Raw genomic sequence first — 6,372 nt, 5'->3', positions numbered from 1 at the left:
CTAAAGCTGCAAAAGACCGAGCAAACTATTTCGCAATTAGTTTCTCACATTGATTCGTTTAGAAGAAAATTAGTATTATTTAAGAGCTATATAGAAAACAACACCTTTCATTTTTATCCATCTTGCAAAATTCTCGTCGAAGAACATGGCATAAGTTGCAATTTCAAAAAATATATATTTTTAATAGAATCCCTCATAGAACAATTTGATACGCGGTTCAAAGATTTTGAGAGTCTTAGAAAAGATCAAGAGACACGGTAGTGTCTCGTGCCAAGTATACGCAGAGTGAGACCGACCGTGACTCTTTTACGCGACGCGACGGGTTGCGAGTACTCGAGATGTTGAGATCTCGATAACGAGTGAACGGATCAAGTTCTAAGTAGGCTTGATCAATAGCTTGGGGTCGAATTAGGGGGGGGGGGGGTCTCTTATAATATTCCGCTACGTGCCCTACGAGCGGAGATATTGCGACGCAAAGTCCAAATTTGAAAATTTTATTATTAAGATACTACTTCTAACGCCGACGTCTTATGACATATATATATATAATAAGGGGGAAATGTCACTTTCACTTTTTCGACACTGGCGGCTGGAGGCGTTAGTATCGTAGTGCAGTGCAGACAGTGCGTTAGTCAGCGGTCAGCGCGCTGTCACATCACAGTCATTAACCTAACACGGTAGTGTCTCGCCGGTGGAGTTCGCCTTGCGCAGCCACGAGAGACGGACGTGTGTGCTCTGTGCTCGCGAGCCTGATTCGGTTGTCCGTTCGAGCGATAGTATTGTTGACAAGGTGTACAAGGAAAAGTTCTTGGAGGGTGCCGTTGGGAGAGGGCTTGTTCGGGAGGGTTCCCTATTATCAATTATTACTGCTCCCCCCCCCCTCGGAGGGGGAGAGCTACTAATTAACGAGGAAATAGAGAATAGGATCGTCGGATCCTATTGACGTACGCGACGTACACGTGATAGCCTTCGCGATACGAACGAAGATGTGAATAATAACTCGAAAAGACTGCGTACGAGTGCCACAGAGAAGGATTTCGATAGATTGTCGCAGGAACAGAGGACGACGGGGACTTCTTATACGGACTGGACAGAGGTCAAGAACCGAAGAGAACTCTCTACAAAACAGCGCAGGGAAGAGGAGATAAGCAAGCGACGTAATATAGGATACGACACGGAAATACTGCTGCCGGAGAATACGATGGATGTGGATAATATCGCCACAGACGGTTTGGAGAACGTTGGCTGTGAATTTTTATTAAACAAAGCGCCCTCGAATACCGTTACGAATACGGAGGACATCCGCACAGCACCTGTCGATCACGTGAATCTGGCGCGCGCTCCACGTGCCAACACAACGGACTGCGATTCTCTGACTCAGGACAAAGAATCATATATCATTAGAGATTATACATTAAGAAAATATACCCGGTGATAACGATGACGTGCAACGATATGCTAGATTTAGTGACGACCATAAGGGTATTGCCAAAATCACTCTGCGTCTTCCACCTAACCAAACTACTACGACTGAAGGCAAAAACCGAATAAAAATTTGGATGATCTTATCTGAATTACAAATCTTTCCTAATATGTTAGAAATGATCAATCATTTCTCTGCCAAAGTGGAGTTTGAGAAATTTACAGACGCTAATCGGGCACTCGACGCCTTGGAATCGATTAAAGAGTCGAAATTAAAAGCTCAAATAGATCAACGCTCCATTATTTGTAAAGGCGTCATCGCTGACTGGCCCTCGACAATCCCAGAACTAATTCAAAATAAGTCTAAGATAATTAAATTAGATAGGATGTATAGACGTAGCTGGAATCCGGATACTCAAAAATCGACGCTTATTGCCATGGACAATGTAATTATCACTTTTAAGTCTGACAAAATCTGTGATCTATCAATTTTTAGAAACGGAGTATCGCTAAGAGTTAGACCGTATGTTCCTCAGACCCGACAATGCTATAATTGTTTTAAATATGGTCACACTAAGATTGCATGCAAGTCAGAGACGCGATGTATAATATGCGGTGACAAGTACCATGGACAATGTGATAAGCCGATGTTGTAACTGCGACGGACAGCACAAGTCCACTTTTAGAGGCTGTCCTATGCATGAAAAGAATAAAAATATAAATATTGTCATGGCATATAAAAATGTCTCATTCCACAGAGCTAGACGGATTGTGGTAGGGGGAGACATTCCTCAGAGACCGTTGGACAAATTCAGGGAACCGACGACTTGGCCGGAGCTTCCGCGGAGGATGGACCCGCCGGGGCACCACGAGAGGGATGGAAAGGGAGAAAGAGAGAATCGACGGTACGATAGAGCTAGGGGACCCAGTAGCCGAGCGTCTTCGAGCCCGAGAAGTGCACCTGTACCACTGCACCACAACAATAAATACTACGCCCAATTTGACTCCCGCGATGGCGAGATTACAAGGGAAAAGAGGGGCATCGCCCTCTCCCATATGCGGAATGAATCATCGTGGGCCCGGGTCGTCCGGGGAGATTCAACGAACGACTACGAGGGCTCTGACCCCCCACTTGATACCATTATAAGCAGCGTATTACAGCTGCTTCAAAGATACCCAGCGGCGAAAGAAATTCTAGTAGAAGCTCTACTACAATCGGAACGGGGTGAACGGGAGAGTCTGGCCCCAGCCCCGTTATACTACAATAATGAAGAATACAATATGGATAACAGAGAATTGCCTGGACGTAAGAAATCAAGGTACCCTCCGAGTGGAAGGGGGAGACCCCCTCCTTCCTTAACAGTATAATTCAACCTACTAATGTGGAACTGTCGGGTGTACGGGACTAGCAGGGACGAGCTTACGAGGAGAGTTCTGGACTATGACATCGTCGTCTTGACCGAGACTAGGTGCACTGGCCCGCGCCGGGTTTTCTTCCCTAGCCATAGGACCATCAACAGCTCTAACCGTCTGGGCAGCGGGGGCGTTTCAGTGTCTTTTCGTAACCATATAGATTTTGAAATCATCCCCACCCTTGGAACTATGCCAGTGGGATACGATGTCGTTTGTGCAAAAACCAAAAACCTTGATAAAAATATTAATATTGTGGCCATTTACAGGCACCCCAAAAAGGCTGTATCAAGACGGGATCTCCACCCGGTCTTTCGAGCCATAAACGGAAGCCAAAATGACACCATCATCCTGGGAGATGAATGCTCACAACACTCTATGGAACTGCTCGAACACGAGCAAACAAGGAGAACTACTACATGAGATGATGAACGATGAGGAGTTCATCTGTGTTAACGTCGACACCCTGTCGAGGACGGGCTCTCGGGATCAACGAGACACAAACATAGATCTTATGTTTGGCACCGCGGGCATAATTGACAGAGTGTCCTATAGGCAGCTGGAGGAGGCCTGGGACAGCGACCATGTCCCAATATCGTTCACCTTTGATGTCAATCAGGGGGTGGACACTTCTTTGTATAACCTCGGATCGTCGAATAGTTCCACCCAGTGCCACATAGGCTAGATGGCGCAAGCGTTATTACCAACACAATCAAAAGTAATCATGTAGGTGAGCGCGTCACGTGATTACTAATACAGTGTCTGCGGTCAACAAAGTCAGCAAAGAAAGTTAAAGTCAACGTACGTTGTGTGCAATTATACTCCATCATCAGGTAATTATTTTGTCCGAAATTATTTTTGAAGCGTGTTACTCATGGTCCTAACGTAAATAGCATAAATAACTACAATACTTATTCTTAGAGAAGCATCCGAAAGATGTATAAGTAGAATATTTTTTAGATGTCTTGTAAGATATATTTTAGACATTTACGTTATAAAATATACCAATGTTTATAAATTTATCTTTGGTAAAATTTATCACAGGTAAATTTATAATCATTGGACTTACTTCGGCTTTTTATAACCTATTTTATTTATTATATCTATCTTATATGCTATTGTTGTCTTACATAATTATTAATATCTCTTTTAAATAAATAATTTGCTATTTCGATAGTTGCCAACAGTTTGTTATCTTGTAAGTATTAAATATAAGCATTATATTATTTCAGTTATTATGAGACAAGCATGTATTGTGCCAGGTTGTGCTTCAAATGCACGAACCCCGGCACACATATTTCCAAAGAATGTTAATCAACGTTTGTTATGGCTAAAAAAATTAAAAATAGAAAACATAGAACATGTTATAAGTCTTGCAAGGTGCAAACTACGTGTCTGCTATAAACATTTCTCTGATGACGATTACATTTATTCTGCCAATAGACGCAAATTAAAAGATAATGCTGTACCATGTCTCAACATACCAAGCAGAATCAAATGTATAGCAGCAAGTAATAATATTGATTCTCAGCAAGCCTTAATATCTGATTGCAACTTAGAATTTTGTCCAGATATTATTGCATTAGAACCACTGCAGTCAGCACATGAAAATCAAGACATTAGATATGCTACATACATACAAGAGGTAAAACACATTTTTTACTGTATATTCTTTCTTATTTCAATTTATTTATATTACTACATGAAGAACAATAAGTAAAATTGCAATGTTATTATAGCATGACATGAACAGTAATAGAAGTAATGAAGTAATGAACAGTAGTATAGAAGTAATGAACAGTAATGAAGTAATAGAAGAAACATTATTGTCTAATGCAATAATGGAACATGTGCAACATACTGAAGGCGAAACGAGAGACAAAGTTACAAACTTTGCATATAAAAGACATGAAAGGCAGGTACGAAAATAGTGAGATTTTTTATTTAATTTTTTAATCTTTTCTAATATTTTTTGGTATCAATATGTAAGAAGTATCATATTTTAGGATGAAGTGCTAGCTACCCCAAATCGAAGACAACAAGAAACTAATGTACGTTTGTTCAAACGAAGAACGTTACTACTAGATTGTAGAAGACAAGCTGATCTTACACTAAAAGCAGCCAAGTTGTATAAAATAGCAAGAAACCTTTTTAAAAGAAAAAGGTGCATAGAAGCACAAAATTCTAGTATGAGAAGGATTTTAAGAACGAGTAAACGTCTTCAGAGTACAAATTTTATTGAACAATACGAAGGACTTTCTAAAACACAAAGAATATTAATTCAGATGCAATTACGGACTGCCCAACAGCCATCCCACGTGAGTTGAAATATAAGTAAATTCTCAGTACTGTCAGTATTTGTCATAACATATCTTCTAATAGAGGAGTATTATCCAACAGATCGAACAAGCACATTTATCAGTATGTGCAGAACGTGCTGATCAGCCGTTCAACACGGACTACATGTTTGTGGTAGACTTATTATTTTTTTTTTTTATGTGCAATGCTATGGTATACAGGCTTATTTTTATTTTATATTTTTTTACTATTTTTTAATAGGGAACTATTAACTATTTTGTACACGTACATAAGCTTTAAACGTTTAATGCATGGAGAGCTACTAATTATTGCGCTTAAATAGTTCACGGTTAATTTTTATTATTTTTAAAGCCTTCATACGTAATGTTGTGCTTTCAAAAGTATAAAATATTTTTTGACAAATAACTCCTTAATTATACAATGCAATATGAATGTACTTGTTTGCATGATGCACTAATGATGACTATCAATATTTAGTTTAAAATGCAAGTCCACAAACTGTTATAATAATGTTGTTTTTAGGCCAGACGATATACCGTGGATGAAAAGATCCTCGCCATATCTCTTTTGCAGCGTTCCCCTAAATGTTATTCATTGATACAAAACTTATATAATATGCCTAGCTCGAAAACGTTGAAACGTCTATTACAGAAAGTTGTATTAAAGCCTGGCTTATGTAAAATTATTATAAGATATTTACATGAGAAAGCAAAAAAGATGCATAACAAGGACAAATATTGCCTTCTCATATGGGACGAAATTGCTTTAACACCACACATACAATATGACTCCAAAAATGATCTTATTACTGGCTTTGAAGACTGGGGGATGAGGAGAACTAATAAATTTGCAGATCACGCTCTAGTGTTCATGTTACGAGGCTTATACAGTGGCTGGAAAATGCCAATTTCATTTGGATATTGCGATAGCCAAACTAAAACACCTCAATTACTGCGTTGTATAAAGCAAATAATTACTGCTGTAAACAAAACTGAACTTGAAATTGTCGCCACTGTTTGCGATCAAGGATCCTCCAATGTGGCAGCAATCAATACATTGTTGAAAGATACTGCACGAAAATTGTGGAAACAGGGAACAGAACACCGTATGTATAGTTTTATAAGTACAAAATATTAAAAAGTAAGAAAATGTACTGGGGGTATTGAATGTGTATCTTGAAAGGATGAGGTAAACATTATAAAAATTAACAGATTTATTACA

The sequence above is a fragment of the Temnothorax longispinosus genome, unplaced genomic scaffold (assembly GCF_030848805.1).
Source record: "Temnothorax longispinosus isolate EJ_2023e unplaced genomic scaffold, Tlon_JGU_v1 HiC_scaffold_30, whole genome shotgun sequence".
Classification (NCBI taxonomy): Eukaryota; Metazoa; Arthropoda; class Insecta; order Hymenoptera; family Formicidae; genus Temnothorax; species Temnothorax longispinosus.
The sequence above is the reverse complement of the archived record's forward strand: the minus strand, read 5'-3'. Positions refer to the sequence as shown.